This window comes from Mus caroli, unplaced genomic scaffold (genome assembly GCF_978045245.1).
Source record: "Mus caroli unplaced genomic scaffold, Mus_caroli_1 scaffold_15, whole genome shotgun sequence".
In the NCBI taxonomy this organism is placed as follows: domain Eukaryota; kingdom Metazoa; phylum Chordata; class Mammalia; order Rodentia; family Muridae; genus Mus; species Mus caroli.
The window spans coordinates 70,769,109-70,792,137 of NW_028227270.1; the positions used below are offsets into that span (position 1 = coordinate 70,769,109).

The following is a 23,029-nucleotide window of genomic DNA, read 5'->3' on the forward strand; positions in this document are numbered from 1 at the left end:
TAAATCACAAATATAAACAGTCACCAAACATACTAAAAGTTTCTAACCCCACTGGCTAATACTAGTTACTGAAGTGAGTGGACTTGGGAAAACAGGTGTCAAAGGAACAGAGACTAAGTCCAGCCATGTGCCAGAGAAAGCCCTTGTTCACCTGAGCTGGAGCCCAAGGAGTACACAAGCTGTTAATACCAACATGCATGGAGGAACCTTCCCCTGCTCCGTCACTGTAGGACAGAAACAGCTCTGCTCAAAAGCAGGAATGTGAACCAGGGATCACTTCCTTTCTGGATGGAGCCATGAGCACAGAATGATAAGCTTGAGAAAGGAAAAGATTCTTTATAGGAAAAGCTCAAGTTTATTACCAGGAGGCACGGGGGAAACGATGACTGGGCAGATTGGGCATCTTTTAGAACGTCCTGGTGTGTGGAGGCATGGGTGGCCTGAGCCACCTGCTCCTTGACCTATTCTGGTCTACTGGGTTTCAGAGGTTCTCTGGCCAGCAACACCTGAGTGCCACTGGATTCCAGTTCTCCTTGATATTGACTGGATGGTTCTCTTTGGAAATTATAGGGCAGCCAACACTCATTCCTTTCATTGTACTCTGATGTGGGTCAAAGGCTTTATGGATAAAACCAGCCTCCTCTTTCTCTCCAATTTCTGTGTATCTGAAGGAACGGTGGTGCCCCTCAGGACTTCTAGGTGGACAGTGCCCCAATCCAAACTTGATCCTAATTTTGCCAGGTGTACAGGCTCTCTGGACAGCAAGGTCTGGCTTGAGCTTGTCTCTAGTTACCCTGTACCTACATGGATTATCATTCCTCTTGGTTTAGGTAACAGCTTAATGCCCATTTCTTTTTTTCACTTTCTTTGGATGTTGTTCACAGGCTCTCTGGGCATCAACTCCTGAGTGCAGTTTGTCTCCACTTCCCCTGTATGTAAATGGACTGTTCTGCTCCTCTGGGCTGGCATGGCCACAGCTCATCCTGCTTGCTGCTCTGCTATGGTATGTGTCATACAGACCCTCAGAGGTGTGGTTTGAGGTACCCAGCTTGGATCTCAGTGATTCCACTTTGCTGAACTCTTTTATCTTTGATTGGTCCCCTTCAGTGTTCTCTAAGATCTGGAATAGAATATTTACAAGGCATGTAATTTCACCTAGCATATGGTAGATGGATTCTTTTATTGTTACAACCTTCTGTGTCTGCTCAGTAGCTGGTAGGGAGCTAGAATTCTTTAGAATATCCTGCTGTCCCTTGCATTTTGTGCTAAGGTTTCCACAATGAAAAGAATTACTTAGGTTGTTCTTCCAAGAGTACTTATAAGTAGCCTCTCCCTTTTCTGGTGTAAAAATCTTGGCTGTATCCTTGAGCTCGGTGGAGCTCGGGATGGAATGTCTTACTCTTACATGCCTTTCTCCCTGACTTATGCCTGTAGATCTTAGGGTTCTCTGCCTCTGTTCATGAAGGTGAAACCCGTTGAGATCCAACACTTATATTTGATCCTTTGGAACACTGATGTCCTTAGTTTCCACCCTTTCCTGTCTCTTCATGAAGACATCACATAAGTCCTGGGAAATCGTGGTGTTTTGGCAACTAGCCTGGAAGCTGGGCAGAGAGTCCTGTCAGGGCAGGCTGACCTTGGCAGGGTGGACTCTACTGGGGCCAACTGGATGGTGATTCACAGGTAAAGCTCTTGACTGCACTTTTTTTCAAAATATTCTGACTTGAGTCCTGCGAGTGTTGTGTGGTGGGTATTTGTAGATGGGCTGGGAATCTGTTGGCCCCTAAAGACCCAAAGACCCTGAGACAGATATTGATGTCCTGGCACTTGTGACTCACACTGGATCCCAGACTTACTCTCCATGCACAAGGTGGCTCTTCTTTCACCTCCACTGTAGTTTGTTTGGCATCTGATTGTCTGACTCTTTCTACAGGGCCTTCCATTGTCATACACTGGGGGTGATTTCCTGAGTCCACCTCCTGGAAGCTCTCCTGTGTTGCATGTTTGGCCATTTTGGGATTGGTACTTGGCTTCAGAGTGCCTTTTCTGATGCCTCAGATAGTCCTGACATGTTGGGGATTTGCTGCCAGGAAGTACGAGGCAGATCTCTGAACACTCAGGTATCTCGGCAATGGATCTGGATGGGACTTTGTGGCCCCATGGCTGGAAGCAGGTGGAGGGGTTCTTTGGGTCTCCTGAGCCTCTGCAGTTGAGTGTATAAACTCACCTCTCTCTACCCTCACAGCAGATCCAGTTTTCATCCTTGTCCTCCTGGATCCTGTGATGCAAATTTTCCAGGACCCTGGCAACCTTGGAATCACAGATGGGTGAGGAGGGATCCACAACCTGGGGGAGGTTTTACGGCTGGAATTCCAGGTGGAGTCATATCCCTTGCCACAAGCATCTGCAGATTGGGTCTCCCGTGTTTCACTGGAAGCTCTGTGATGTGTGATGCTGGATTCCTTTATGTCTTTGCCTCAAGCAGGCAATAGTGCTCACCTGGTTTCATGTAGGGCCACTATTCTGTCCTCAGTGCAGGTTTCCTGGGTCTCAGCTCCTTCCCAGGGCTGCTGCTTGCAGTGCCAGGCACCTTTTGTGCCCCAACACCAAGGTCCTTTTTGATGGTGTTATGCACATCAAACTTTGCTATGTCCTTCTTTAAGGGCAGCCCTGTAGGCACAGACCCCTTCCATTTGCTGGATTTGTAAGGTTTGGCTTTGAAGATGGAGGGCTGGGCAGTCTGGGAGGGTTGAGGCCTGTTCTTGCAATAATGAACAGTGTTTTCTATGAAATGTCCCTGAATCTGGGTTGGTTTCATGAAGTAGAGGAATCTGAATATGGTTCCTTGTTGTTCTTCCATATTTGTTGCATTTTGGTGATTCTCTGGCTCCTTGTGGTACTGAATGCTCCAGTCATGCTCAGGTTGGATGGTGGCTGCCCTGATACCTTTAAAATATATGATGCCCAGGGAAAGTTCTCAGTGGGCTTGCTAATAGCTTTGATGATTTTGCTCATCATAAGCTTTGGTGTCCTTTGAATACATTCCATGTTTCCCAGGCAGGCTTTCAGCTGATAGGCGTGCCTGTATCCCTTTCTCACTGGTAGCACATGAAACTACATAGGCCCTACTTTTCAAACAAGGAGGTGTTTGTTTTGGAGTAGATCTTGGGAGGATTTTGTTTTCTTGGACTTGTTTCTTACCTACCAACTTTTGTGTCACAAATTGATGAGGTACTAGCTGATCCTGGAAATGCTGTGGAAGTCCTTTAGCCTAAGATGGAGCTTCGTCAGTGTCACTGTCATCACTAAACCTCACAGATTTACAACTTCCCAAGGAAGGGCTTCTGAGCTCATGGGCAGTAGCCACAGCTGATTCAGACTTAATAGAGAATGTACCCCAGAAAAATCGACTAACATTGTTTTGTGAAAGATCCTCCAGGACCTTGAGATAAGAGGACAGCTGTGAGAGAAGAAGAGGATCCATTTTCTGTCTGAGGTTCGAAAAAGGTTGTGGTGTGAAGTCCAGGTAACGTTGCTTGTTGGGACTGCCAAAGACAGGAGGCAAAAGCATCAGCCCCAATCAGAGGATTAAGAGGCCCATCTTTCAGTGTAAATATGGCACCTCCATCGCCTATATATCCTATGCCCCTTAGTCTCACATCCAACAAAGATGCCTTGGAATCCCACCCTGTATAGCATATTCAGAATGAAGATGCCCAGACCCTGAGCCCACATCTGGTATGAAAATTCCATAGGACAAAGATTCTTACATTTCCATAGGTTGTGATAGAGTCTTGGTCTCTTCCTCCTCTTTTCCTCCATCCGTACAACCTGGAGATAATTAAGCAGGATCAGGATGAGGAATGAGAACACACAGGTGTGAGGCATCCTCTTGTGACTCCCCATGCTAGGACTCTAGTGCTCAAGCACCATAACACAAGGACAGAGAACTGAACCTGAGCAAGGGGAATGGAGGGGCCTCATCTCTCCATGTACACTTTTCTTGCCCCTACCTCAACCTTTATAATTCCACTTACAATATTGTAATAGCCACAGGATCTGAAAGAGGAATGCATTTTGAGAGGTTGAAGCTACCTGCTGTCAGATGAACCTGGGTCCCCCCATCCAGGGTCACAGCATCACCCTAGTGCCTTGAACAACACTCCCATGTGTAGCACCCATCCCAGGCCAACCATAGCTCCTTTCTATCCCAAAACCTGGGGGTTCCATGATTTTCCTTCCCAAAAGCTGCCACATCTTTCTTGCATACCATGTCCTCTTCACTAAAGGCTAGGCCAGAGGGAATTTCTCTCCTCAGGAAAGCAGAAGCCTACCTTTTCCAGTAGCAGTTTTCTTACTCGTCTTCTTCTGCCCCCTCTTCACATCCTGCCAGTTAGAAACAACACACATGAGCTGGAGACCTTTCTTCCTTCTTCTGGTAGACAAGCTTCCTGCTCTCTTTGGTCCTCAAATACATGAAATCTGCATTTTCTAGGAAGTGTCCTCTCATCCATCCTTGACTCACTCATACTGTACATAAACACATTTCCTTGTCACCTTGTTGGAAAAACAGAAGAAGGCACTGTCTATGCCACAGTTACCACAGATGTCCACAGTTAGTGTTCATCCCACAAGCACCTACCCAAGGCTGAGCTCTGTGTCTGTGTCTGAGATGTCAGGTGATACCTGCTTTCTCAGAGCTGAGGAGACTGAAGCCCTGACCTGAGGCCCTTGGTCTCATCACCTGCTTCCCATCAGCTCAGTACAATCAAAAGAAGCCCCTGAACAGAGGACTGATGATCTCCTCTGAGCTTCTCTTGTGTCCCCCCCCCAACACTGAAATGCAGTCTGTTCATGGAGCCTCACTCATCCTTAGTGGCCTCACTGTCACCATGAACAGGGGGTCTGTGAGCTTCATGCAGAGACCTCAGGACCACTCTCCCCTCTGCCCTGCCTGTCAATCCCATCAGACTCTTTCTAGAGATTTCCTCTTAATGTCTGTAGCTAAACATAAGCTACTTTCTTTGACTTTCTTCCAATCTTCTCCACCGTTTCCTTCCACCCATTCTATCCCCTAAAAGTTGATAATAAGGGGGAGAAAACAATAGAGGGGAAATGGATAGTCATTATTAGAATACTTTCTGCTGATTGTGGGGCGGAGGTTGAGTTCCTTGGGGATATTTCATCTTCACTGTCAATATATCCTATTTCTATTTCTTCTGTCCACATAACTGCTGATCAAAGTACAAACACAAGCAAGCAATAAAAACCAACATCAAAGGACAACCAGGAACTAGCATTTATGTAGTCTCTGAAATATCCCCAGAATCAAAAAAGTTACCAGAACAGAGAAACTAACATCTGCTAGCAAAACCATGCCCTGTCTTGAACATTAGGCAAGTCATACTCAGCTGCTGTGGATATTTTGAAGCAGCCCCATATCTCATATCTGAGACTAAAACAAAAGATTATATTCTGTTACTGTTTTTTTTTTAATGTCACTAAACCACTTTTCCTAGAAAATGTGAATGCAACAGCCATGAACAACAGACTGCTGCTCCAGTGTGTGTGAACCAAGGTTCTTCTCACCTGTGGTTTGTCCCATTCATTCTCAGATGCTGGTGACACTGGGTACTCCTTCAGGAAGGGGATAAGTAGGAAAAAGAGCCCAACTCCACACATAAAGCCAATGGTCATGTCCATTGCTATGTCCATGGAGCTGGGGCTCATCCATGAATCAATAATGCTATTCATCAGAGAGAGAAAATTCTCCATCTTCTGAATCGCAATGCAGCTCTCAGGCTACTGAGTCCTTGAGTGCAGTGTGAGATGTGTCAGGAGGGCTCAGGGCACATCACACAGGTATGGCCTCTTCATCACAAAGGGCTGCTGGCAGTAGAGAGGCTGCCACAGCCCCTCACCAGCCTCCAGGACAAGGTCACCTCCTGTGTCCTTTTCCTGCTTCCTTTTTTCCAAGCTCTGCCACTGAGTCAGGCATAAATAGACATCTGGCCATGTATTGTTCCTTATCCCTGAACAGCAGTGCTCCTCTGTGTAGGCATTTGTTTTGTTCAGCCTACTTTAACAAGGGTTAAATTCCCTCAAGCCCACAAACCACCAGATGAAGTGGGAAAGAAAGGTTGTTAGGATATGGGGGAAGCAGACCTGTATAGAAATCGTTCTACTGGGCAACTACAAACTTTGTTGGTCTCAGTCCAGTTCCCTAGCAAACACCACACAGGAATCAGTTCCTGCAGACCAGTCCACTGGGCAGACACCACACAAGAGTCAGCGAGGGCAGTTGAATGCAGATGAATCTGTGAGACTGCCAATGAGGTCTGAGTCCAAGGAAGCAGCAAAATCCTCAGGAATCTCACTAGAAGTTCTTTCGTGGGTTTCTTTGAAACTCAGCAATTGTAATGTGAACCAATATAAGCTTTACACCTGCAATGAGTAGCAAAATGGAGCTAGGCAAACCAAACCTCAAGTTCCCACTGTCTGTGGGATCATATTAATGTTCCATCTAAACATTATTCATCATTTCATATGTTTCCTATAGGAAACATTCTTTCACCTGTGTCTGCCTCAGCCAAACATTCTTTCAGGTGTATTTCAGGAGTCAACCAGAAAGGTACATTGTATGTTTGCCTCCTAGAAGATACCTACATGAGTAGATCAGGTTCTTAGATTTTGACAAAGTGAGCTTCTCGATGGAACTTGAGTTGTTTCTTTGTTATTGTCACTGTCAGGTTGTCTTCTGTCTGCGGAACCCAGTCTGTTCATTCTGTGATCACAGATTGTCTCAAGTCATACACAAAACTTCCTTTTATCACTTATTTATTAGATTTGTTTTTTTAATATAATCAAAACTACTGTACTTTTTTGTCTTTGGGTACAGAATTGTAAGAAAAATGAAATTCATTTCCTAACCATAAGAATGCATGTGGCTTATTATGAACTGATCTGCCTATGATAGTTTGAATGCTTAGTAGTATTTGGATACTTTCCTTTACATATTCACTCTTTCAAATTAGGAAACTCTGATAGAATTTATTTAGGTATTTTTAAAATGCCTAATTGTCTTGCCATTGGGAGAAGTACCACAAACACCATGGATGTGCAGGCATATCTTGGCAGGATGTAGACTGCATCCATTGAGTCCATGCTCAGAAATAGTACATCTGGGCCTAAGGTAGTTCTATTTTCAGGAAACTCTGTACCAATTTCCACCATGCTGTTAAACACCAGTTTACACACCCAATTGAGCAGCTTCTGACATGTCCCTTCCCTCATCTTTGCTAGAATTTCTCATTTGTTTTGATCTCAGCCATTGTCATTAAGTAAAATTGTATCTCAGTATTGCTATAATCTTACCTACCTGAAGGCAAAGAATATTGAAGTATTCCCTGTTGAGAATTCTCCATTATGCTCTGTACCCTATTATTTGATTGGGTTATTTTGTCTGTTGCTATCTAATTTCTTGTATTCTGTATATATTCTGAACCTTAATTAACATGAAAAGCTAAGAATATTGAAATATTGGAAGAATAATTATCATCTTCTGTGTATTACCTTTTAAAAACTATTCTTTAGTCCTTTATTGGTTGGTTTACTTTTGATATTTAGTAATCACCATCGTTTTTACATTCTAACTGTTAAGGCCCCACAGAGAATTTCACTAGAGGGATGATCTCTGATCCTCTAGGCCTGAGATGCAAGCATCTTTTTCTGCACAGGGCCTTTTAAATTTCATGTAATTTCATTTTCAATTCATGGGATCTTTTCTGTGCTATTCAAGTATCTTTTTTCCAATAAACTTTATTTACTTTACATCCTGATTGTAGTCACTTCTTCCATTCCCAACTGCACAAATCGATCTGCCCATTACTCCCTTTCCTTCTCATCAAAGAGGGGAGACACCCCACCTTGGGTAGCAACCAGCCTCAACAATCAACTGGAAGCAGTGCATCCTGTCCCACTGAGGCGGTCCAGGCAGTCCAGCTGAGGGAAGGGAACCCAAAAGCTGGCAACAGAGTCAGAGGCAACTCCTCCTCAAATTTTCAGTGACCCATGTGGAGTCTAAGCTGCACACCCTCTACAAATGTGTAGGGGGACAATTGCTAACCTTTCCAAGCTCTTTGGTTGGTGGGTCAGACTCTGTGAGCCCCCATGTGCTCCAGTTAATTGACTATGCAGATCATCTGGTGGTGTCCTTGACCCTTCTGGTTCCCTCAACCCTTACCCCAGCCCTTCCACAAGACTCCCCAAACCCTGCCTAAAGTTGGGCTTTGTGTGTCTGCATCTAGTTCCATCTGCTGATCCTCAAACCCTCTCCCACCCAGGTCTTTCCTTCCATCTACCTCTGACATCTATTGGATTGCTTCTTCTAAATGAGATTCAATCATCCTCTCTTGGGCCCTCCATGATCTGTAGTGTCTCTCTGACTGTTGATTGAGGAATAGTTATTTTATATTTTGTAGTTAATGTCCACTTTTTAGTGACTACTTAGTATGCATGTCTTTCCAAATCCATGTTACATCACTCAGGATGATATTTTCTAGTTTCATCTATTTGCCTGCAAATGTAATAGTGTCTTTGTTTTTTCTTTATTATAAGTATTAGTATTAGTCCTTGATCATATTTACGATCCAGTTGTTATCCCCTTCTCAGTCTGCCCTCTGACACCTCCTCATCCCATTCCTCATTTAACATCTCCATGAAGACATTGCAACATATCACCCCACCCCACTCCATGGGGCCTCAGGTGTCTCATGGGTTAGATACATCTTCGTCACTGAGGCCAGACCAGTCAGTCCTCTGCTGTATATGTGTTGGTAACCTCATATTTGTTAGTGTATGCTGTCTTATTTGTGGCTCCTTGCCTGAGACAATTTGGGGGTTCAATTTGGTTGAGACTGCTAGTCTTCCTATGGGGTCACCCTCTTCCTCAGCTTCTTCCAGCCTTTCCCTAATTCAAACACAGGGGCCCCAGCTTCGGTTCACTGTAACTGCATCTGATTCTTTCAATTGCATGTTGGGCCTCTCAGAGGGCAGCCATGCTGGCTTCTGTGTGTAAGCACACCATAACATCAGTAATATTGTCAGGCTTTGGAGTGTCCCTTTCAGTTGGATAACAATTTGGCCTGGTCACTGGACCTCCTTTTCCTCAGTCTGTTCTCCATTTTTGTTCCTTTATTTCCTTTAGACAGGGAGAATTCTGAAACACAGTTTTTGACTCTGGGATGGCAACCCCATTCCTCCACTTGATGCCCTGTCATTCTACTGGAGGTGGACTCTACAAGTTCCCTCTCCCCACTGTTAAGAATTTCATCTAAGGTCCCTCCATCTATGTCCTGGGTGTCTTCACCTTCCAGGTCTCTGGTACATTCTGGAGGGTTCTCCCACCCCCTACCTCCTGAATTTGCCTGTTTCCATTCTTTCTGCTGGCCCTCTAGGCTTCACTACTGTTTCCTGACACCCACCTCAATTATGATCATGTTTCCATTTTCTCTTCCCTGTCTCCTCTCCTACACAATTCCCTCTCTCTCTCTGCCCCCCACAACCAAGATTGCTTTCTACTCCCTTCCAAACTGGGTTGATGCATCTTCTGATTGTTAACCTTCTTGAGTTCTGTGGATTATAACCTATGTATTATGTGCTTTTATGGATAATATCCACTTATTAGTGAGTATATACCATGCATGTCCTTTTGGGTCTGAGTTACTTTATTCAGGATGATATTTTCTAGTTCCATCCATTTGCATGCAAAACTCATGATATCCTCATTCTTAATAATAGTACATTGTGTAAATCAACCATATTTTAGGTATGTATTTTTGAATGTGGGACATTTGAGTTGTTTCCAGCTTCTGAATATCACAAACAAGGCTGCTATGAACATAGTGGAACAGGTGTCCCTGTGGCATGATGGGGAATCTTTAGGTATATTCCCAAGAGAGGTATAGCTGGGTCTTCAGGAAGATCTATTTCAAATTCTCTGAGCAACATCCAGATTGATTTCCAGAGTGGTCTACCAGTTTGCAATCCCAACAGCAATGGAGGAGAGTTTGACTTTCTTCACATTCTCCCCAACACGTGCTGTCACCCGAGTTTATGATCTTAGCCATTCTGATTGGTGTAAGGCAGAATCTCAGGATCATTTTGATTTGCATTTCCCTGATGACTAAGGACATTGACTATTTCTTTATGTGCATCTTGGCTATTCCAGATTCCTCTGTTGTGAATTCTGGTTAGCTCCATACCCCATTTTTTGATTGGATTGTTTGGGTTTCTAGAGGTTAGCTCCATGAGTTTTTTATATATTTTGGATATTAACCCTCTATCAGCTTTGGGGTTAGTGACGAGTTTTTCCCCCAATCTGTAGGCTGTAAATTTGTCTTACTGGCTATGTCCTTTGCCTTACATAAGTTTTTCAGTTTCTTGAGGTCCAGTTTATCAATTCTTGACCTTAGAGTCAGAGTTGTGTTTAGGAAATTTTGCCCCATGCCAATGAGTCCAGGGCTCTTTTCCACTTTCTCTTCTATTAGAGTCAGTGTATCTTGTTTTATGTTGAGGTCTTGATCCAGATGGATTTGTGCTGTGTACAACATGACAAATATGGATCTGTTTTCATTTTTCCATATACTGACTGCCACTTAAACTCACACCTTTTACTGAAGATGCATTCTATTTTCCATTGTATATTTTTGGCTTCTTTGTCAAAGATCAACAATCCATAAGTGTGTGAATTTATTTTTGTATCTTCAATTCTATTACATTGATCCATCTGCCTGTCTCTGTACCAATACAATGCTGAGAGAGCACAGAATTCTACCAGACTTTCAAAAAGAGATAATGCCAATACTTCTCAAACTATTCCACAAAATATAAACAGAAGGAATAGTGCCAAACTCTATGAGGCCACAGTCACCCCAATACCTAAAACACATAAAGAAACAGCAAAGCAAATTTCAGACACATTTCCATAATGGCCACTGATGCAACATTATTCAAGAAAATACTTGCAAACTGAATCCAAGAAAACATCAAAGAAAGCAACCACCATGATCAAGTAGGCTTTGTCCCAAATATATAGGTGTGGTTAAATATATGAAAATCCTTCAATACATTGTAATACACTAAATAAACAACTGAAAGGAAAAAACCCACATGATTATCTGCCTAGATGTTGAAAAAGCATTTGACAAACCAATACCCCTTCCTGATAAAAGTCTTGGAGAGAGCAGGAGAGAGGCCCAGAGGGCCAGGAGAATGAATGGAAATACACAGCTGCTGGGCTGGGATGGGGTTTGGGAGAGAGTTCTCTAGGAAGCTCCAGAGACCTGGGATAAGGGAGGCTCAGTGTAGGTGACCTTCGCAGAAACCCCCCACAGTAGGAATATGGAACCTGAAGCAACCACCTCCAGTAGCCAGACAGGACCCTCAGTGGAAGGTTGGGGACATCAACCCACCTGTAAAATGTTTGACCCCCAAATTGGACCTATCTAAAAGAAATGCAGAGATAGAGATGGAGAAGAGACTAAAGGAATGGCGGACCAGTGACCTGCCTATTTTTGCATCCATCCTATGGGCAGGCAAACTATTAGTGATGCTACAATGTGCTTGCAGACAGGAGTCTATCCTAGCAGCTCCTCTGAGAGGCTCTCCCCAGCACCTGACTGAGATAGATGCAGACACTCACAAAACACTGGAAAACCTTGGATGGAGGTTGGGAATCCCTGTAGAAGAGTTAGGGGAAGGACTGAAGGATCTTAATGAGATGGCCACCCCACAGGAAGACAAACAGTGTCAACCAACTTGGACCCCTAGAAACTCCCAGAAGACTGAGCCTCCAGCCAGAGTATACAGGGGCTGGTCCAAGGCCCCCAGTTTATATGTATCAGAGGGCTGCATTTTCTGGTCTCAGTGGGAGAGAGTGGACCTAATCCTGCACAGACTACAGGGGTGAAGGGATATTGGGACTTGGGGGAGAGTGCAGCTGCCTCAAAGGTTAAAGGGAGGGGAGGGGAGAGGAACTCTGTGAGGGTGATGGGGGCAGCATTTGGGACATAAATAAGTAAAAATAAAAAAGTCTTTAGTGTACCTGGGTAGATCTCTCTGATCTATAGGGTGTTCCAAGACAGCCAGAGAAACCCTGTTTGGGGCCAGGAGGGAGGAGACAGTTGTTGTATAAACACAATGGCAAGTAAGCTGCAGTTTAAAAAAGTCAAATCACTCTACCTCAATCTTCTTCCTATTCCATCAGCCTGGCCTGGTGCAGCTTCCCTGACTGGCTTTGGCCCTTCAATACCCGCTGCAGGTTCGGGTGGCCTGGACAATGGCCTGGGGCCAAAGCCTGAGCATTGCTAAGCTGCTCTGTCAGTGGCAGCAACTAAGTGTGGAGCAAGAAGAAACTGCTGCTCCAACGGCTGTGATCACTGGACTCAACAACCAACTGCTGCACAGGAGATCAACTGCTTGAAGACCTAGAACCCTTTCACCTGAGGCTCCAACTTCACAGTCTGACCCTGCCCCTACAGAATCACCTTCACAGTCCCGCCCCCTGCTCTCAACCCCGCCCCAAATAAGAAAGCCCCGCCCACTTGCCCAGTTCTTAAGCTCTGGGATCCTGTGAAGGTGTGGGGATCACTACCCAGGGCAGTGAAGGCTCTGTGAAGGGTCTGCCTCCCAGGGACTGTCTCCTACTGGAGGCTGACTAGCAATGTACAACTGAAGCTGCATTCCTGCAGGATCCAGTTCTCCAGATCCCCAGATCTCAGCTGACAGGTAACTTAAGGCCAGGTGGTCCCGAGTCATTCGCCTGGCTACTTGCCCCACGACTAAAACACATTGGCATTGACCTTTAAAAGCTGGGTTTAACCTGTGAATCTCTAGGTAGCCTCTGAAGCACTGCCTGTTTATTAATCTCCAACTGCAACAGGTCAACTGCTTAAACCACTACAGAAAATTATTCAGACAGCAGCTTAGTCTCATATATACATAAAAAATGAAAATATACTTCTTCTATGGACCACATGAAATATGGAACAGTGGTTTGCATAGCTATTTACACACACACAGAGACACACACACACACACACACATACACATGTATATGTATGCATATGTATATGTTTACATGTACATATATATAAAATTCTAGCTAGACAGCACTGAGCAAATTCTTAAGTCTGGAATCATGTTCCCAAGCAGGAAGGGTTTTTTGCTTTGTTTTGTGTGTCTGAAGTGTGACATAGTAAATTCCCATTTGGGAGGAACGCCAAAGAAATGACATCTCCACAGAGCATGCGTTAAACACTCATTGGAGTAAACTGATTGGCTGATTTTTTTTTTCTGTATCTAATACAGCCATACAAAGTATACATTTATCAGAAACACCATAAATAGAATACAAACAGCATAATTGTCTTTTGGGGACACACACACATATACAGTGAATACTACTGACAGAAATGTTCTCAAATTTTACCACGTTGACTATATCAGCCCGCTGCCTTCTGGCCTCCCAAATTCCTGATGGCAGGAGGATACGCTCATCAGTTTGAGTTGAGATTTCTCTTCTCTTGATGTTCTCTTGGGTATAGACGTTCATGCCTGTGTTTCCAAGCATTAGGGAGACTAAGTCAGGATTGCAGCAAGTTTTAGTCTAGCCTGTGCTAATAGCAAGTCCTTGTCTCAAAACAACATGAAACAATTCTCTTTTATTCTCTTTCAAAGTTTGATTTTAGAGAGTGTCAGGGTAGTATTAATCCCACAGATAGGAGGAGAAAGACCATTGACCCAAATCATCATGGTTAAATTAATCAAAGCAGGCAATGGATTGGCCTGTGGATCACTAAGATGCCTGTTGCCAGGTGGTTTGCAGGAATGGGCACCTCTCAGTCAGTCACCCTGCAGTGAGGAGTCCATCTGCAGCCTGTGAGCAGTGGGGCTCACAAGCTGCTGAGCTGCCTCTGAGGCCTGACTGTCAAACTGAACAGCTTTGTTCCCTGTGCCTCAGAGAGCGTTCTGAGGAAGAATGAATGTCAGCAATATTGTCTGCCTGTATCTCTTAGGACTCTCCTTAATTATTGAACAAAGAGTTGCTCTTCTTTCCCACCAAATCGTGCCTTTATAGTCAGAATGCCAAAGAAGGAATTCCTAAGAGTGCTGGGCTAACCTGGCACTGTGAACTTTGTAAGGAATCCTTAAGATTCCTTTCAATCCTGGCAGACAGTGGCAGGGCCCATCAACGGCCATACTTGAGTGACCTGGAAGGACAAAAGAAACGGGACTGTTGAACTCCAGTTTGGACAAAATCCATAAAATGACCAATGAGTCTGTCCTGTGTGGCCACCATACAGAGACCTGTAACCTCATTTCCTATATGAACCAAGGGTAGGTTAATCTTGTAAGGAAGCAACCGAGCGTCAGCCAATCACAGCAACGAAATTCCAGCCAATCACACAAATGGATTCAATCACAAGCTGCCAGGTGATCACATGGTGCCCGCTGCACATGATGCCTGCAGCCAATCAGGATGTATCTGAAAGATTTGCTGCTCTTCAGCTGTTTAACTGCTGGGTGTGCAGTGATGCCGGAGTAGAACAGATCTGGACCTTGTTCATGTATCGGCTGGAAGCTTTCCTGTAAGGATCCCTACCCAGGAACCAACAGAGAACCTGTGTCCCCCATGGCTTTTGGGGGGAATTCAGAGGTGCTGGGGGTGCTGGGACTTGACTGGGAGCTGACATGCCTGGCAATATTGAAACCATGCATCTGGGGCCACTGGTCTGCTTGAGATGACTTTGCCAACTGTAGCCCATCCTGAGAGTCCTGCAGAGTCTGGTATGGGAGGAGACAAGGAAGTCTCAGAGCAGGGCTCTGGAGACCCTAAAGGGGAGGCAATTTCTAGAGGAGTGTTGGAGGAATGTTTGGAAGCAGGAGGGGAAGTGGGAGGAGAAGTGGGAGGAGCCCCTGGGAACTCAGGCCCTATACTGCCCCCTGTGGGCTACAGAAAAAATGCAGACCTCCAACTTCTCTTCCTCTTCATCCCAAGGTACCTGTCTGGAGGAAGAAGGAGCTACACCAGCCCAGGAAATGGAGCAGGCTTTCATATCAGAAGCCTCCAAGGTGTTGCAGGTGTGTGACGCACAGGTAATCAGACAGACAGATATGCACCCATTTGCACCTAAATTAGGGGAAAGGTGACCTGTGTTCTCATAGTGGGAATCTCTGGAAGGCTTTAGAGCAGCAAAACAGGCTGCTCCTCTGCTTTGATGCATCTTCATGCCCAAGTGGATGGACCCTGGGACTTGAAGCTTGCCTGGAGCTGAGTGCTGCCTAGCCAGGACCCTTCCAGGCCTGCTCAGTGCCCAGGTAATTCCTGTACTTTGAAAAATCCCCTTTGTGTGAGCCACTCCTGTAGGATAGCCTGGTCTCTGGCTGGTCTCATGGGACAGCAAGTGCTGGAAGCCTGGAAGGATTTATTGTATGATCCCAGGTCATGCTCTTGATAACATTGGGAACCCTCCTTTGCCCTGAGTGTAGTGTTAGTGCTTTGTGTATGTATAAAGGTGACCAGGGTATGAGTCACATTGAGAATTTTTAGGTCTGGCTTTCCCATTAATCAGCAATTCATGCTTTCTGGAGTTAAAAAGTCTCTTAGGAAATAGTATTTCTTGATTCTTGCTTTCAAAAGTCTGTGATGGAACTGAGGTTTATCCAGGCTTGTGGTTTAGGCCAAGAGCAAGGGTCACTGGGATGATGTTAGAGAGAGGATTCTCAGAGCCAACGGTCCCATCCCTAGAGTTGGTGCTATGTCCTGTGAGGACAGAGGCTTCTTGCCCATGGACACCACACATAGGCTTGAGAAGATTGAAAGCAGGAGAGCTCTGGTCAGAGTGACACATTCCTCAAATGCCATTGGTAGTCACCACACATTGCAGGGATAAGGTTCAGTGTGGCATCTCCAAGGGGTCTTGGGAGGAGGGGGCAAACAATAACTACTGTTTTAGTTAGGGACATCATGGCAAAGCTTATAAAAGAAAACATTTAATTGGAGCCAGCTTACAGTTGAGAGGTTTAGTCCATTATCCTGACAAGAAGCATAGCAGCATTCAGGCAGAAATGGTGCTGGAATGGTACCTGAGAGTTCTACATCTGGGTCTGCAGGCAGCAGGAAGGAAGACTGAGTCACTATGCCTAGCTTGAGCCTATGAGACATCAAAGCCCACCTCCACAGTGACACATTTCCTCTACCAAGGCCACACCTTCTCCAACAAGACATCCCTCCTCTCCCTATGGGCCTTTGGAAGCCATTTTTATTCAAACCACAACTGAGGAGGACAACACTACTTTGTCACCCAGGCAAGCTGAGGGGCTGCCAGGCTCGGGTCCCACAGGATTCATCATGGAGGACTGGCTTCTGTCCTGGGGATTTCATTTTTCTCCAGGAAGCCTACGGCACAGGAGACTAGCACAGCCCAGGCATTCCTGAGCCCTCCTTGTGATGTGTGAGATGCTGGGCCTTCTTATGCCTCTGAGTACCTATACCTACACCTGCACAAATGTAGAACCTAGCCAGAGGGTCAAGCTGAGCAAGTCCCTGAGGTGGGGTCCCTAGAGGGATGGTGTTTCTCCTCATATGTGAAGATGCTTTCTCTGGTACTGGGATGGCGAGTCTCACAGTGCAGCTAGGGAAAATGGATGAGTGTGTCAGTGTTATGGTCACTTCTCTGTGTTTCCTTTCCTTCTAGAAGCTTCTTCAAGGATGACCAAATGCGTACCCTGTCTTGTGCCCAGCTCAGTGCAGACAGAAGTCACTTCACTGAGAAACACAGCCAGGAAACAGTCTCTGCCCTGAGAAGAAGCAGCCATTAGAACACAGAGGGTATGCTCACATAAGAAGTAAAGCTTTCCTTTGTGGGACATATATTTATTGAAAAATATTTCTTCTGCTAACATGCATGAGAAGCATTGGGTTGATCTGATGTGCCACCTTACTGACTGATGCCTGAGGGACATGGTAAAGGTGACCCAGAATTATGTTTTGTATGGACTATGTGGGAAGAGTCTCCTGGGCACAGACTTTCTGGGCAGCAAGGCCTGATTGCTGTCCCTGTTTGTGATCACCTTGTTTTTCACTGGATGTCTGTGGCCTCTGGGGCTGATATGATTGATGGCCATGGCTTATGTCTCTCATCACTCTGCTTTGTTCTAGGTCATAGCGACCCCCAGTCTTGATAGGAGTAACTGCCCTCAGAGGGCTGGGCATTCCTCAGCATGGCATCTTCATTATGATGGGCCTCTTTGTGTCAGAGGCTATCTTTTGCACTAGGCTGTCTCTAATGATGTCATGAGCATCCTACTGTCCCATGTATAGGAAGAGATTCCTTTGGACTTAGATCCAGCTCTGGACAGTAGCTGCAGGGAAATTACACTAACCTGAAAGTATTCCATATCCTAGACAATGTCATTCACATACTTCAGAACATTTCTAATCCTTGTCTTAAAATGCCTTTCTGGGCGAGACTGTCACTTCTCTGATGGGCAGAGGGAGGACGTGCTCCCAACAGTGCCCACCTAGTTTCCTGAGCTGAGCATGGGCTCATCTCACCAGCTTGGGAGACCCTCATCCCTGCAAGCCTTTTCCTTGCTGTTCTGCTCTGGGCCTTCTGTGGCCACCTCTCTCCTGGTTGTAGAAGTATCCTGCTGGGACTCCTTCTGAAACCTTCTCTTTGGCAACATGTTCCTTGTACTCTCTGCTGTACCTCAAGCTCATTCAGAGAGCAGAGTCACCAAAGTCTCCATGTTGCTTCTAGATGCTCTAGAAGATTCTCAGAGAGAGAGAGAGAGAGAGAGAGAGAGAGAGAGAGAGAGAGAGAGAGAGAGAGAGAGAGAGAGAGAGAGAGAGAGAGAAACAGAGAGCAGGCTGGCTGAGGTGGGGAATATGGCACAGTGAGGTGTCAGAGGACAAGGGGACCATTCTGGAGACTGTTTTGTTAAGTGAATACCTCTCACTATTGTGTTTTCAGGCCCACATGCCTGCATTCTAGAGTAAAGGAAAGGTTTTTACAGGACTCAAGCCTAACTTTGCCAGATTCATTGATAATTCAGGCAGTGACACCAGGCTGTCAGGGAGACTCAATTAGCACTCAGCAGTGACATCACTGCTGCACTTCCAGTGACTCCACAGTCATGGTGGTTTCATCATTGATACTGGAATCCTATTTCAGTCTTCATGATAGTCTCACATCTTCAGTGTCTTCTGAGGCCACCCACCCACCCACCTGCTGTGTGTCACCCATCATCTTTGCAAGGCTTGGGCTTGACTACATGCTGCATCTCTGGGATCCCAGGACAGCCTTGCTCTGGCAGGTTCTAACCAGGAGAGAGCAAGCATGGTCCCGACAAGGCAGGCAGTGCTCCTGTGCAGTTGTATGGCCCAGGCAGAAGCAGATAGGGTCCTGCTTTGAGGCCCCTGAAGCCCTGCAGATAACCAGGAAGAGAGAGGATTCTGTAACATGGCAGCTGACTTGAACCTTTTGAAGTTTTTCCAGGAACATGGGAACGTTAGCAAGAGACACAGATGGTAGAAGTTGGAAAGGCAGCCCAGGGAAGGGATGAGTGTGGAGTGTCCCTCAGCATGGGATCCCCTGGCTCCAGAACCTGCAGGTTTGGGCCCCACCTGAGCCTCACAAGATGCCAGGTGTCTTACTTTCTGACTTAGGTGAGACCTCTGGTCTAGGAAGTTAGGCTCCTGGGGGTAGGCATTCTCATGGGATGTTCAACCCTTCCAGGATGCTGGCTGTATGGGCTGAGGAAGCTCGGCTTTGGGCAATCATGGTCGACAGCAGACCATGATCAGCACACACAGAGGGTCATCCTGTGTGTCTTGCTCTGACTTCCTGCCATGATTGACTTGCAAGTTGTTCTAGAAATGTTTCTTGCTTGAGTCACTAGAAAAGGGATTTCTGGAGTGGCACTTGCCAGGCCTCAGTGTGTGGGTGATGCTTCAATTTCAGGTAGCTCTTCTCTTCCACTCATTTTCCTCTAGCCTCTTCCTTCCATCTTTTAGTTTCACCTCTTGGCTCATCTTAGAGGGCCTTTCAGAGCTAAAGGACCCCATCATCTACACAGCCTTTCTGCCTTCACAAGCAACTGTGAACTTTTCTGTCCATGGCATTGACATGTCCTTGAGAATTTACCCTTCCCACATCAGACTTGCCCCATGTGAAGTGGGAGCCTCGGTGCCGTTCATGTCTGGTGTCTGCTCCTGGCTGTGTTGTTCCTTCACTGGTATGATGCAATCTACATGAATGACAGAGACTGACATGGAGGTCTGGGTGGCCTGGTTGCCCAGGGAAAGGTTTAGAGTGGTCTCACTAATTGTGTCTTGATATTCCTGGAGGAGAAATTTTAACTTTGCCCTTTTCAGTCACTCCAGGAAGGAAAGTTCATTTAATTGGCACTTCTGCTGAGATAGAAGGCCATTAATACAGTCTAGTCAAGGATGTAGCAGGTTCTGGTTTTTGCTGAGTGGATAAGAATTTGGCCTGGGTCTGTACCTTAGCCACAGGTCCTAAGTTGGGGCTAGGTCTCATTGCGAGATAGCACTAGGCCTGGGAGGACAATGGAGGTCACAGAGCCTGATGTCAAGTTGGGAAAGAATGAGAGATTGTGGAATGATGTGGATTACAATGGGCAGAGGAAGAGTTTCCAGAGACCAGGCAGGAGCCAGCAGAGACTCACTGAGCAGGGAGCACATGCCATAGCAGTACCTGCTGCATCTCTGCTCCAACTTACCCTCCAAGCTCTCGGGGGAGATGGCTGCTGAGAAGTGGGGAGTCACTCTTCCATTTTATGCTACAGGAGAGGGAAGAGTGAACTCCTTGTGGCTCAGTTATGAGCTCTTGTGGTGGCTACAGGAGGCATGGAGGTGCAGTCTGCAGCCCGGGTTGGATGAGGTCAAGAGTCCTGGTAGGCAGAGTAGGGTCAGCCCTATTGCCCATGGGCCCACAACTGCCCTGACCTCAGATATCCTTCCTACATCATGCACCATAGACGCTTGAACCCTGCTTTTACTTTTCTTACAAGGTAAGGCCCAGGCCTTGGGGTCACTTTAGAGATACTGGTAAGCATTATGCAGAGGTGTGGCAAGTTCCTTGTAGGTTCTGAGTCTGTTCTACTACCAGCTATCTCTACAGGCTAGACTTAGAGATTAGACAGAGGATGGGCCCACTGACTGACAAGGGGAGCCCAGGAAAGGGAAACCCCAGCACCTGTGTCCTGGGACTCAGGCTAGTGACAATGACTGCAAACAAAGATTCATTTGGCCCTAACATTTATACAGTGCTTCTTCTACCAAATTCTGTGGTTTCCAAAGCTACTGCATGAGTGAGAAAGAAGGAATCCTTTCAAAGAAGACTAGGTCTAAGGGAGGTAAAACAGTTTGTCCACAGACAGGCCCAGAGATCCTCCTCCAAATCTGGACAGCACAGTTCTCCTCCCCATAAGCTCCCCTCTATGAGCATTATCTGTAGATAGCTTCATTGTACGTTTAGAGCCTACAATGTATCCACAGTTTTCATTGCTTCACTGTCAGGTTTCTGCAACTCACATCCTCAAACACATAGCTATCCTTACTGAGGAACCGGGCCAAGTCACCTTTGTAGAGGAAGGGCAGAGCCTAATTTTCATAGTACATTTTTCTTCATACTTTTGCTCTGTCCCTGATAGACACTAAAAGGGTCAGGGTTCCATTCCCTCCCTTGTCCCTGAGGGAGTTTCTTGCTCCCATTATTCCTGGGCAGTTCAACTTTCTATGTTGCCAGGATGATCTATGTGTCTTTCTTTTCCTTTTGCTTCTTTGTTCCGTGGATAAATAGTCCCACAAGTTTCAGAAACTCACTCCTTGTCCAGAGAGTTCCAGTTTCAGCTAGGTGCCTCTGCTTCACCACACATTCTGAAGTTTTGTGTAGACCACATGGGCCCACTCACTTCCTTGTCCCTATTTCCAGTTCCCAGGAGTGACGCTCTGTTTTCTGAAAATTTCTCAACTGTCCCCTGATTTTGAAAGTGAAAATGTCAGTAGAAGGGAAGAAGAACCTTGTTTCCCCCCGATTATCCTGAATATTTCTCAGAATTTTCCTTTTTCTAGGTAATAGTGAAGCTTCATCTATTCTAAAGTTTAGCATGGTCTCCACTGCTCCAGTAGGTGGCTATATGGTTCACTCACCTATGGAGAACAGGGTCTGGCAGTGTACAGTTCCTGTGATAGGTGGAGCATTGCCTATGCCTGCCTGTGTCACTCAATGTCCTCCATAGAGTCCTGTTAGATGGGCCACTCAGCCTCAGGCTGAGAGAGCAGACTTTGTTCTGTATTAGTGACAGGTGGATTCACAACACCAAGGCCTCACCAGCAACTTATTGACCCTCTTGTGGCTGCTGTCAGGCTCATTTAATCTATGCAAATGCCTCACCATCTCTGGTGGCTACCCAGCATCTGTGACCTCAGAGGCTTGAGGGAAGGCAGCACATACCTGACATATTTGACAAACAGAAGACTCTAGCAAACAACCCAAGTATCTTGTATACTCCTGTATTATAGTCTGCCTCTCAATCAAGCCGGCCTGACACAGGAAATTGGTAATGCAAGGGTGGATTTTAACTATATGACTTCCTGTATCTCATGAAACATGGCTGCTGGATGGTTTTACTAATACCTGGGCAGAGTACTCAGTGTGGAAGAGAATCCTGTTCTCTAATGACGGATAGATAGTAGATCTGAGTAACCACACTGGCAATTTTTGTGGTCATCTCACTGACCCTAGCTAGTGTGTTGATTCATAACTACACCACCTGCTTGAACATTGGAGATGGCTTTACTGATGCACAGGAGGGGGTAGCCATGGCCCAGGCAGCAGACCTGGTGCTGTGAATATGTAGAAAGTTCTTTTGAAAGTGCTAAAATGGGGTAAAGCAGAAACAACTGGGTAGGATTGTCCTTAAAATACCATGACTCTGTGGTGGTCACAACCCAGTGACAGGTATATTCCTACCTCTTGCCCTATCATGTGACCTACATGAGCAGCAGTACATGAGTGTGGGACTGTTAGACATTCTCCTTTGTGAAGCAACTGTAAGCTGAGTAGGCACAGTCACTGGCTGCAGCAAGCTTTCCTTAGTGAGGGAGGTTCTCAATGTCTACCTTCTAAGGCTGTGAGCAATTCATGTGATGTACAGCCACCTAACCAGGTTATCAATGACCAGGGCACTCATTTCCCAGAACATGCTTATATTCCTGGGAACACGATGAGACAGGACACTCATCTGCTGTATAACCCCCAGGCAGTAAGGTTGGTACCCAACTTGGCCAGTTGGACTGGCCAAGCATTGAACCACCCCACATGACTGTCCCTTATGCAGACCAGGGAGCTCTGGCAGTTTCCTCAAAGACTGACCCTGTCCAAGCTGCACCCAGATTGCCCACTGCCAGAGCTGATGGGTGAGCAGAGCACTGCTGTAGTATACAGAACGCCTCAGGTCCCAGGTAGTAGACTTCCCATGTCTTAGTATGCTATGTCACCCAGCATTTACGTTCAAACCAATTCTTGTTCACTGGGTGTGTTTTAGATTTTCCATAAATTTTAATTGTGTTGCCACTGTTCTTGTGTCCTAGGCATGGTACTTTTTGGAATTTAGCTTTTGTTTTGCCCTTGAGTGTGTCTGGGAGGATTTCTGTCTGAGAAGTGCATCCTGGACTTTCATAAGCCATCACTGTTACATTGTTTTCACTGGTGAATTTTACTTTTCCATATCAGAACATATTAGTGAGTGAGGGGGGTCACCACCCAGTGGGTAGAGGTGCTTCTAGGGGTGAGGCTCACTGGGGATACATGAATAAATGATTTGCAGCCTGTGTAATTTTTATCAGTATACTGTAATTGGGGAGGTAATAGTGTGTATTCTTTGCCTACAGTAATGTTTAAAATAATCTCTAATATTCCTGGAATCAAACACTTAGTTT

General features: G+C 45.8%; 1 pseudogene; it reads right to left on the reverse strand.

Moving 5' to 3' along the window:
• Positions 1-404: 404 nt before the first annotated feature.
• LOC147000994 (uncharacterized) lies at positions 405-5,789 on the reverse strand (annotated as a pseudogene).
• Positions 5,790-23,029: the final 17,240 nt, after the last annotated feature.